Here is a 13,370-nt window from a genome sequence, read left to right on the forward strand (position 1 = left end):
TTTCCATTGGGAAGAGAATGCTTTTCTGGATTTCCTGTGTCACTATTGTCAATGTCCATCAAGTTTTGAGGAAGTTGATCTTAACAAATAGATAAAATCATTGAGGGTCTTGTCATAGTCTTTTTCATAGGTGTTCCAAAAGAACTCACTATGTGACTTAGAAAGTGATTGAACCACCAACTTTCTCAAGACTTTGACACCCAACTCTCCCGGCTTGTCAATATGTGACTACATCTCCAAGATGTGACCACACCAAGACCTTTACTTGCCAATAGGGCTCGAGTGACCTTAAACTTTTCAAGAACTTGTGGGGTAGGGAGAATAATTGGAGGAGGTGAAAGAAGTATGATTTCCATTGGAACATCATCTTCATTTAGGAAAGCTAGTTTCAAGAGATTTGGGAAGATCATAAAATGTCTAAACCAGACATGTTTTGGGAGATATTCAAGATAGTTGATTTAAAGTCCTTAATATGACACCCAATATGAAATATTAAGGCTAGGACCCAACACAATATTTTATAATTTGGAAGAGGGATGCCGTAATCCAAGCTATAAAATATTTGAAGGTAGGCGAATGACGATTCACCAATTTCCACCATGAAAAACGAAATAATTTATTAGGTTTTTATTGGATTTGATTTCCTAGATCTTTTGAGATTCATTGAACTTTTCAATGGCATGTTTCAATCTCGAGTGTGCCCTCTCAAATTTTGTGACTGGGATGCCGAGGATCACAAAACAAGGTGTGAATAACCATACCAATTCACTTGGAACCCTTAATATTATCACCTAATCAATGTGCCGGTTAACCACACACGCTCCATTGATCTATGACAAACATTAAGTCACCCTTCGTGGTCCTTACTAGTCCAAGTTAGTGTGCCGGTTAACCACACACGCTCCACCAACGACTTGGTAAGGTACAAAGTGTGAATTCCATGGGCTAGCACCAAATTCACATTTTTCCTAAAGTAACTAAGATTGGGAATTATTAAGAGTTTAGTTACTTAGTACTTATCATTAATACTTTTAATGAAGGGAGAATTTAAAGTCATTATCCTACCCGTTCGGCTAACGACCCTCCACCAGTCAAGCAAGCGGTGGGTGAGAGTATATACCCATTAAGTCACCATTTTATAGGCAACAACGTTATACCCACCTTAGAGACCGGTTTAGTGAATGAGGCCTACTAACGGTAAAACGACTTGTTCTTATACATATATATAATAATTAACCATTAATGTTATAAATAGTATAAGTGTTGAGTTTTAACTCTTTAGAATTCTAAGGGCTAACTTGGAATTAAAGTATTCATAAGTGAAAACTTTTCAAATTCCAAAACTTGAGGGCAAGTTTTGAAACTATTCAAAACTAATTAATTCCATAACTTATGTGTTTAAAGTAGTTTTAATCCAAAAAACTCTTCAAGTTCCATAACTTATGAAAGACTTTAAACTAATAAGAGAATTAACTTTTCTTTATTTTTATAACTTATGGAATTAATTAAGGTTACACTTTATTTATTTATTTATTTATTTATTAATGAAGTGACTCTTGAACTTCCATAACTTGAGGACAAGTTATGGAGTCATAAAAAAAAAATTCAATTGCACAAGACTCTTCATTTTGTAACCATTACCAACTTTTATGAGTTTTATGAGTCTTTAATGTGACTCTTCATGTAACTTGAGGACAAGTTACACAAACACATTTTATACTCAACTCTTAGATTAAAATGGATTGAAAACAACTATTTCAATTAACTTTTCTATTAATCTAAGCAACTCATAAGAACAAGATAATTCATATCAAACTTCTTCATGTAATTAGTCTAAACCTTAAACTAATACAAAACATGAATCTATTGACAATTATCTTTGAAAATGGATTAGCAAGAACATTACCACATTAAAAAACAAGTTTATAAGTTCAAAAACAACTTAGGGTAATGTTCCTAGTCCATTTCTAGCCAAAAACCTCGAAAATATGTTGTCTGGGGTCCAACTCGTCGAGTGCATGAACCGACTCGGCGAGTTGGATCGTTTTGATCAATTTTTAGGCATGGACTCGCCGAGTCCCTTGATGGACTCGCCGAGTCTGATGATCAAACAACATCACTTTCGATTTTTAAGCAGTTTTGCAGGTATAACAAGAAAACAAGCCTAGGCTTTGATACCACTGTTGGGTTTTGAGCATTCTAACACTCCTAAGTGTACATGCAACCCTAAATACCTTGGATCTATGTTTTCTCTATTATACATGCAAATAAGAACATCCAAGGTATTATCCTAATATAGCATACAAAACAATGAGTGTAACAAGATAGAATACATACCTCTTTGATGTAGAAAGTCTTCATGAAGCTTGAGTGCCTAGCCCCAATAGTGTGGAAGCCTCAAATGGAATCACAATCATCAAAACACTTAGAATAACTTGAGAGAGTTCTACACTTCATGAAATCAGCTAGCCCTTTTCTTCACTTTCTAATGTGATTCTAGTGGCCGATTTTTGTCAAGGATAAGATCTTTATATAGTGTTACAATTAGGGTAAATCCTTAATTGTCATGGCTTTCCATTTCCTTGGATCCATGGATTCAAATACACCATGGAGCATCCATGGACCATCCTATGGGTTTTAGCCCAACTTGATTATCCATGGAGCATTAGCCCACTATATAAGTATGGATGATTTACACAATCAACCCATATATTTAATTAGTCTTCTTTTGATCACTTAATTAATCCTAGATTAATTCTTGATCAATACTAATTAAATAATCTTATTATTCTTATTATTAATATACTAGAACTTGCAATATATTAATAACCATAAGTGTCTTATTTCTCTCATTATAGTCTATCCAAGTGGATGATGGTATGCAACCCAAATGGACCATGCCGGGTCGGGTCAAGTCTTACCAATTATAGTTATGGACTTAAACATTAATCCAACAATATATGCATCTAATTAGTCATTAAACAACTAATTTAACAAGTATAGGCACCCTAGAACATGGAAAACACTTTGATTTAAGTGTAAGATAATAGGTGTCAAGTGAAGACTTAAGCACACGCAATGATCCTAGTTAGAACAATAATGACACATATATGCATCTAATTAGTCATTAAACAACTAATTTAACAAGTATAAGCACCCTAAAGGGTTGCATCTAAGGGTTGTAGGGGTGTACATTGGAGTTCACGGCCCAAGAGCAAACTCCCCATGAGTTTACGGGTTAGGGTTTGCCTCCCTAATGGGTTTACGGTCGTAAACCCATGGTGAATTCTACCATTTTGATTTTTAAGGTCCTTAGTTCAAGTTGGACGTGTTCTAGACCAAGTTCTAGGCCTTAGGAAGGAGTGGTTGCACAAATGCACCACTTATTAGTGTTTACGGCCCAAGGAGATTGCCTTGGCCATAAACACCATATGTTCTTTGAGTTTATTGATGTTTTCTAAGGGTTTAAAAAAAGATTAAGCATGTAGCTAGTTAAGAGTTGTGACAACCGTCAAATTCTGGTCAATTCAAAGTCAAATAAAGTCAACGAGTCAAACCGGTCAGCTCAACTAACCTTGTGTATTAGGTCGATGAATCGATAAAGCAAGAACATATGAGTTTTTGATTCGCATTTGGATTGATGATTGAGGGATGATTCGTGAAGAAAAACGCGAAGTCAAGGACTATGAAATTGTTGGTTGCAAGAATTTAAAAACTCGATTGTGGAGTTGTTGATGCTCATTTTGCGAAAGTAAAACAATCGAGTGTTCGCATCTATGAATCAATTTGAAGTCAATTGGGTTAATATTCGCATATGGGTTCAACATATGAAAATTTTGATTTCGCAAGTTTAGAGTTCAAGAACTAAACTGTGTTCGCATCTGGAATGAAAAATTTTGTGAATCGCATTTGATTAATTAGGTTAAAATGCGAAGGTGATTAATGCGAATGGATGCGAAGGGTGTAAGAATGAAAATGCGAAGGTGATTAAAATGCGAAGGGATGCGAAGGGTGTAAGAATGAAAATGCGAAGGTGATTAATGCGAAGGGATGCGAATGGTGTAAGAATGAAAATGCGAAGGTGATTAATGCGAAGGGATGCGAATGGTGTAAGAATGAAAATGCGAAGGTGATTAATGCGAAGGGATGCGAAGGGTGTAAGAATGAAGATGCGAAGTATTTCACAGTAGAATGCGAATTGGGGAAGAAAACAGAAGATTTCAAATATTGTCCCTGGAGTTTCGCATTTTTGGAAATAAATACTCAACTTCGCAAATGGGGGTCATATAATGATGAAATTGCAGAATTTTTAAAGAGATGCACACACATAGACAACCACACATATATTTAGAAAATTAAACTAAAAATGGGATATAGACTATTATAAGACATTGTTCTTGACTTTTGAGTCCAAAGACGTATGATCACAAGCAACCACCCCACACCCACTCTATGACCAGCCATACCTCCCCACCTTACCTATGTCACTTCAATGTTCCCTTACACTCAAATTTCACTCACTCCCACGTTTTTGAGCTGGAACAATCAACCACACTCCTCATTTTCTCTCATTTCTCTCATTCCACTAAGTAACAAACATCACTTTTTCTCTCAAACTCTTCTAGTCAAATTTTCGAGATCCAAGGCTGGATTCAAGTGTTCTTCCACACTTAGTAAGTAAAAATTCATCCTCCCTATTATTATTTCACTTCATTCTACTCAAATCTTTGGTTGCTTACACAAACTCCCTAACTATGATGTTAGATTCTCGAAAACCTTCAAGGCATCTCCAAGTGTTCTTGAATTAAACACTTCCATTCTTCAACAATCATCTACTGAAATCACTCAAGGTGAGTTCATACCCCTACATTTTTATGTTTTCTCAAGTTTTCAGGGGGGGAATACAAGTTAAAACACTAAGAACATAACTAGATTTTTCTAACAGCCTTCATCAGAAAAGTTCAACTCCATTCACGGACTGTTTTGGGCATCTTACACATTTTTGTTTTCAAAACTGTACAAGGTGCAAATAGTTCAAGTTTTTAGCTTTAAAATGGCTACTTGCACATCTCCATACGATTTTTCTACAATTTATGGCGATTTTTACAAAACTGCCTATCATTTCAAACAACAATCCGGACCAGTCTGTGATTATGGACTTTTTCACCCAAGTTAGAGGTCATTATAAATTGTGATAAAAATTATGAGCAAACTAGACACATTTTGCGAACTCTCAGAATTTACGGATCTAGTTTTCGACTTTGTATGATTTTTCTAGGATTTTTCCGAAACAGGGCAGAATTGCTAAATTTTACCAACAGCATGTAAATATCATAACACTTTGTATTATGTTGAGCAAAGTGTATAATCATAAGTTTTAATGTTTGAATGTGTTTCCTAGTTAGTTTATCATTATGAACTGAAACTAAGACATTCATATTAAATATTATCCATTCATTTTGGAACACGTATTATTTAACTATAAAAAGTATAGTTTGAATATATTTATAACACTGATACATTTCCATAAAAGGGTTCATACATATTATACACATTTTAGATAAACTATAATAGGTATAGTTTATGATACATCACTCTACGCACTCGTACCAGAAGTGTACATTCATATAAGAAAGATTTCTATTCGCACACATCTCACGTAAGTTAATCTATGGTTTGATAAATTCACAACACTAATACATCTCCATAAAAGGATTCATACATATTACATACATTTTAGATAAACTATAATAGGTATAGTTTATGATACATCACTCTACGCACTCGTACCAGAAGTGTACATTCATATAAGAAAGATTTCTATTCGCACACATCTCACGTAAGTTAATCTATGGTTTGATAAATTCACAACACTAATACATCTCCATAAAAGGATTCATACATATTACATACATTTTAGATAAACTATAATAGGTATAGTTTATGATACATCACTCTTCGCACTCGTACAAAAAGGGTACATTCATACAAGAAATATTTATATTCACAAACATTTAACGTAAACTTGTTATCCTATATTGTGAGTTTCTCTATCTCTCCCCGTACGTCCGAGTGCGGGATATAATTCCTGGTAGTTATAATCAGAATCTCCTTGAGGGAGAACGTGATACTTGTATATAGATCTATATTGGGATTGACACCCCACACCTTGCTGCTAGCTACAGTTGGACCTGCAGGTCTACGGGTGACAAATGTCATTTCATTTTTCGCGACACTGAGAACGTCGTGGCAGGTTCACATAGTCATAGTATGATTATAACGGCTCACATAGGGAACAATAAACTTGTTATCCTATATTGTGAGTTTCTCTATCTTTTCTTTCTCTCTATCTCTCTATCTCCCCGTACGTCCGAGTGCGGGATATAATTCCTGGTAGTTATAATCAGAATCTCCTTGAGGGAGAACGTGATACTTGTATATAGATCTATATTGGGTTTGACACCCCACACCTTTCTGCTAGCTACAGTTGGACCTGCAGGTCTACGGGTGACAAATGTCATTTCATTTTTCGCGACACTGAGAACGTCGTGGCAGGTTCACATAGTCATAGTATGATTATAACGGCTCACATAGGGAACAATCCATAAGTTTACGGGATTTTATTTTTAAAACCTAAATGAGTTTTATCACCTTTTATCTCTATGGGTACAAATACGAAGTACCGGGTCTCTATACAAAGCTATTATGATATTAAAACTACACATCCTCTAAAATTGTTAGACTTCAACTATAGTCGCTGAGCGTATATGTTGAGTCATATAAGAATTTAGTCTTGATTGGCCTAGAATTGGTGGTGCCCGCCTCATCTCCTGTTCCTCGTTGGGTTGTGGACCTAGGGCAGACCCACTATATTCAACGTTTTATCTAAGTTAAGTCTTATATAACTTTATATGTTGGACGATTATAGAGGAACTCTGCGGATTACTCTAGGGTTCATTACAGCATCATGTAGGATTATTTCTATTCATACTTAACTAAGAAAATATTGGATTTTCTGGAAATCAAACTAAATCGATTTTACAAGGAAAAACGGTTTCTACTTCAAACAAAACTCTTATGAACTCACCAACCTTTGTGTTGACACTCTTTAAAACTACTTGTATTCTCAGGAAATCAGTGAAACAGGAAAACTTCATCGCTTTGAGGATGGGACGCTAAACCGTCAACAATTTATTTTGTCATCATAATGTAATTGCTTTTGAAACATGTAAACATATACTTTGGTGTAACTTTTGCAATTATATTTGTGTTGGTTGTATTTACTTTGAGCACTATTATACGCGTTGTTGTGATACTGTACATGAAGTCCTCCACCCCCAGACGTTTCCGCCATCCTTGGTTTGGGGGTGTGACAAGAGTAGTGTACTTACTTATAGGAGGCTTGTAAGAGTGTTTAAAGTCCAAGAACACTAGTGTGTGCTCTTGGTGAAATGACGAACACTTGAAGATCAATGAAAAAGAAAGGATTTCATGGATGAAATCATGTATAACCACTAGATAAGTAGTTGTAACAACAAATCAAGAAAATAAATGATTACATTTTTGGAAGATTAGAATGAAGATCTTATGATACTTGAGAGGGAATTGGAGGTTCTTGATCTTGAAAGGAAGGAATGGTGAAGAAAAGGTGTAAACTCATGCTTATAGCATGAGTTCACGGCCAAAGTTGAGTTTACGGCCCAAGCTCATAAAGTTTGGCCGTAAACACCTCATTATGGTGTTTAATGCTTGATTTAAACACAAAAACACTAGAAGGTACTTCCTTTAATTTGTTCTTTTGATGCATTAAGGTTAAAACACCCAAACGGACTCTAAACAGAGCTAACAGTTAGCATAAATAAGCTTGAATTTGATTAAAATGTAGGGTTTGTACAAGATAGAAATTTTGGGTTGTCACAATATGGACTGAGACATGGATTATAATCATTCTCTTTGTCCATCTGTTGTTTCCCGATTTCCGATTTATGATGACCGACTAATTGGACAAATCAAATCAGTCCAGGCTTGGCCAAGCACTTTGGTTTGTCGTCACTAAATCATCGAAGGGCCCACATATATCGCTTTTATCCCTCCAAGGATAAAAGGAATGGATAAAATTCGACTCAAATGTTTGCTTGCATTTACTCATCAAATCACATACAATAATATGTTTTATAACACCAAGTTACTGGTGCGTTTACATGTGTCAGTGTGCAACCGACTTGTAAATTACAACTCACATGTCTTGGTTTGAAGAATATAAGATATTATTGTCTCATGATCACTCGTGATAAAATCCATGAAGTGATTCAAATGAGCGTAGGTAGAATCCAACACTCGAATCTTATTCCAGGAGTTCTCATGAATATTGCAGCTATGTCTAAAACACCTAGTCAAACTACAAACCCATTCATGACAGTCTTGCCTCAATACCTACTTCCAAAGTATGATCAATTATGGATGGTTTTGAATAACCTAGTTATTCGGGAAGTCAAAACCTGCAAAGTGAAACACAAGAATAATACTAATCCTATATGGCCCCTAAAATTTCGAGCCATATTGATTACTCATTATTCATTGTTTAATGTTTTGATCAATCAACTTAATTCTTGAATTAAAACAAGAGTCATGCCATGCTCCTAGCATGCACACTATGTTTACCTATGGTCCTTTCTTTGTGAAATAAATCGATTGACAACGTTTCAATGATGCTCATTTCACAATTCCAAATCTTTATTGTAAGTGTAAGAATTCCTAATTCTTGTCTATGCTAGAAAGTTTCAGATTCTAAACTATCATGCAATGATTCTTTTGAAATGTCTAGGTACTAAAAGTCACAGAGACTTGACCAACGATATCACAAAATATTCCTTTGGAGATCGTGACAAGATAATTCCACGGAAATGAAGTTTTAAATTCAAAGTACATTCCTTTAAACAACCTTCTTGCATAAAAGTTTCTAACTTTCTAATGTATTATTGAAAGAACCCCTTTCATAATTGACACATTGTTACTCCAAAAATGCTACATGTATATTCATAAACATATTATATTATACATTGATTGTCTTAATACAAAAGACTGGATACAAACCGACTAAGTTTAATATATTCCAAAATTACCCAGGATATTATAATTTATACATACGAAAACTCAAATACAAAGTTATAGTATAAACTATTCTAAAACTTCCAACAGTATAAGACTATACTGGATGCTTATTTCCCGCAATTGTTAAACACTAAGAGGGGTAAGCGATGACGCTTAATGAGCTCAATAATAGATACAATATAATGGTATGCCGTATATATAAATCAATATGGCAGAAGCAAGAAGAACAAGGAACAACAAAGGCATATGTGAATCATGTGATAAGCTTTCCATATCAATAAATGATTTGATTCAAATATATACAATCAATGAGACATAACAATTTCAATACTTGATATACATCAATAAAGTTCAGCCAAGTGGCACAGAAAATATACAATTTCTGATTATCATTTTGCTAGCGTATACAGGCTTTCAACGTTACCTAGCCCATTACCAATATCAAAATTTATACGAGTCATGCTTTACATGGTCAAAGGCACAAATCCAATACCATAAATTATACAATACATGCTTTACATGATCAAAAGTATATTATCGATACGAGACATGCTCTATAACACATAACATACAATTGTTCCTATATATTGAACTCACCGTCAATTAATTTAGGCAATACTTCAACTCTAAATATTGGATTTCTATGATGAATCGGGGGGGGGGGGGGGGGGGCTTTAGTTGAAAACTGGACCTTCCACGGGCAGAGATTCAACTGGAAATATGATTTTCTTGGGAACTTCGGAGTGTTGGGACTTGTTTCGGGTGTTGGAGATGTTATCGTGGCTTCGAGGGGTTAAAAGTGGGCTAAATATTGAGTATAGGGTGTAAGAGAGTGAAAGTTTCCAAACAAAATCAGGCTGTCTCACACCCTTTTTATAGATAACTGAAGCCTCGGTGTACGCTGGGCGTACGAGGCGTGGTAGCAGCTCATGTCCTCGGTCTCGGACGTGCCACCTATGCGATATACATGGAGTTACACGAAGGAAGGGTTGACATGGCTGGCTCCGGATCACTTACGTGCGAAGTACACTAGGCGTAGTGTGACAACCCGCGATTTATTTTCCGTCACAGTAACCCGTTTTCGTTAATAAAGCCATTAAGTTCCAAAATTTTCCATTAACTTTGTTTCAAATAAATTATTGCGACTTCTATTAATTTTTTAAAAGTGTTGGAACAGATATTAAAACATTAAAATATTTCCATTTCATTTAGAAAATATTTAGTTTTATTTAAGTCGTAATTACGACAACTTTATCGGGTGCGACCAAAAGCATCGTATAACGTCAGTATCGGGTAGAATTCCACCGTGTCCCAAACTTTTAGAATATATAAGGTTGAGAGAGCCTCATTTGAAGATTTTTCACTCTCTCTCTACTTTCTCTCACTACTCTCTCTCTCTCTCTCTAGAACTCAAAATTGGTCCAAGAAACCTCATTTCAAGCATCATTTGGTAAGCAATCCATCCTAAACTTGTTGTTGAACTTGAATAACATGCAAATTCATGTTGAAATCACTTAAAACACATGTGAACATGTATTTACGGTTTGGGGACCCTCCCAAAACCGTGAAAACCTCTTATGAGGGTTTTTGTGCCATAAAACCCTTCCAAACCTCATTTAGGGCTTAGATTCGACTTAGAAACTTGCATGCATGAACTAAGGACCCCAAAATCTTGACATTTGATGTGTGAACATGAGTTTACGACCCAAGAACATTCTTGGACCGTAAACCCCCATGCATGAACCATAAACACCTCTTAAGGTGTTAAAAATGCCCTTAAACACCAACAAAAGCTTTCAAACGTGTCTAGGACTTTCTACTCCATCATTTGAAGCACCAAATCATACAAAAAGGGACCAAACATGAGTTTATGGTCCAAGAATATGCTTGGACCGTAAACCCTCATTCTTAGACCTTAAACACCTTTTAGGGTGTTAGTTTGCCCCTAAACACCTCCAATGAACTTCCATGAGTGCATATAACCTTAGAACCTTCAAGAAATGCACCAAAACATTTATAATTGCGACAAACTAGAGTTTACAATCCAAGAACATTTTTAGACCATAAAATCATCTCCTTAGACCATAAACTCTTCAAATGGGTGTTTAAGTGTCCTTAACACCTTGAATGGCTTGTATGTTGGACTAGAATCACATGTGATTAACCTACAAACACCAACACCCACGAATCATGGACAAACATGAGTTTACGGTTGTAAACTCATGTGTTTAAGGTAGTAAACTCCCCAAGAACATCTTCATAGACCGTAAACTCCATTTCCAAGGCAATTTCAAGACCCGGTCACTTTCTAAGCCATGTAATCAACCCTAGAACTTTCCCGTGTGCATTGTAAGACTATTTGGCAAATAAGAACACACCACCCATGAGTTTACGGATGTAAAATCATGGGAAGATTGTCAATGGACCGTAAACTCCTCAAAGAGTTTACTTTTGAAGAGTAAACTCCATATCTAGGTCCTACACATCCATAGATGTCACCCGGGTCACTTCGAACACTTGAATTGAAGTGTTTTCACGTCTCAAAGTGTATATTCATATCTAACTAGTGGTTCAAAGTATAATTAGATACTATTGTGTATCATTTCATATTACATAGGAACCTCGCATGTTATCAAGCCCCGAACCGACACATAACATCCAAACCGACACGTTTTCTCGTCTGGTGAGTTCATACCCCAACCCATTTTCAATGTTTTCACTGTTTTTAGGGGGAATACAAGCAAAGTACAAGGGATACTTGTACTCAAAAATGGTTTTACATATGTTATGATTCATATTTCACATGCTTTTAACATTGACAGTCGTAAACAAACAACCGTTTGAACTTGCAGAACACACTATCATATTATTTGTGAAAAACATTATAAAATGTTATATTTTATATTTTCACAAATGGTTTTCCACATTTTATCAGTTAAAAGCATAACATTTGACCTTTAAACATGAAACTTAGTACACTGTTTGTCCTCGGTAACACTCCACAGAGATAAGCGAGTGGAGGATCATTGTTTGTAACAGTATCTTTCTATATTATTACTAGTAAATTTGTTATTCCTATAAATTGGAGACACGTCCTCGGAGAACACTCCACAGAGATACGCAAGTGGAGGACCGCCCCCGTAACCAGAATCTCTTAGATAGGGAGCGTGACTTGAGTGTATAGATCTATACGGGGCTGACTACCCCACACCTGGCTGCTAGCTACAGCCGAACCGAAAGGTTCAAGGGTGACGAAATTCATAAAGTGTGATGGACTACTTATTGCCATATCTAGTCTATCGTATGGTTATGGAACTCGCAATTTGGATAACAGAGATTTACTATGTAGTAATAATGGGTTCATTAACTAGTTTGCTTTGCAGTTATTAACTTTATATACGTGTTAAAACTAATACATTTGCAGTGTACATCTTTTACATTACATCTTGGGTTGGTAAACTAACATACATTTCACAAGGATAACTAGGTTTTCAGTATACATCTTTCACACTACATTTCAGATGGGTAACCAACTTTTAGGAAAATATGGGATTTTCTTAGGATACCAATTGTACCTAACCAGAACCATGTAACATAACAGATCACTAAATTTTACATAAAAGAAAATATGGGATTTTCTTAGGCTGTAACTTTTTCACAAATCGAAAGGAAACTCGTACATTTTCAGAAAACAAAACCACTTATGAACTCACCAGCTTTATGCTGATTTTTAAAATGCTTGTATTCTCAGGTCCGCATTAGACAGGTACCCGATGATCCTTTTGGTGAAGATGGAGTGCGTCGAAGACACATCTTGCTTTTGTTCATATATATATATATACATATATATCACACTTGTAAAACTTTACTTTTGAATAAATGTAAATTTCATATGTAATGTAATGGTTGTTTACTTTGCTTACTATGTGCATTGGATTTGATACTCAACGTGGAGTCCACCCCGTAAATGTTTCTGCCTTAGTTTTCGGGGTGTGATAGATTGGTATCAGAGCCCTTGTTTATAATGAATAAAGTATACCAAACCTTACAAGGTATAAAACTATAAACACTAAGGGGCCTAAGTGCTCTAAACTAAACGTATACTTCAAAGTATAAGTATTTTCAAAAGTATACAAGTATGCCTAACCGTCAAGATCCGTAACTACAAGTAGAACAAAACATAAGTAAATGGGTGTTGTATGCTACGGTTAAACCTGGGCAGTTATGTAGTCGTGTCTAGGATCAATATAGCCTGGCCA

This window comes from Lactuca saligna, chromosome 4, assembly GCF_052625555.1.
Source record: "Lactuca saligna cultivar CGN05327 chromosome 4, ASM5262555v1, whole genome shotgun sequence".
Lineage (NCBI taxonomy): Eukaryota > Viridiplantae > Streptophyta > Magnoliopsida > Asterales > Asteraceae > Lactuca > Lactuca saligna.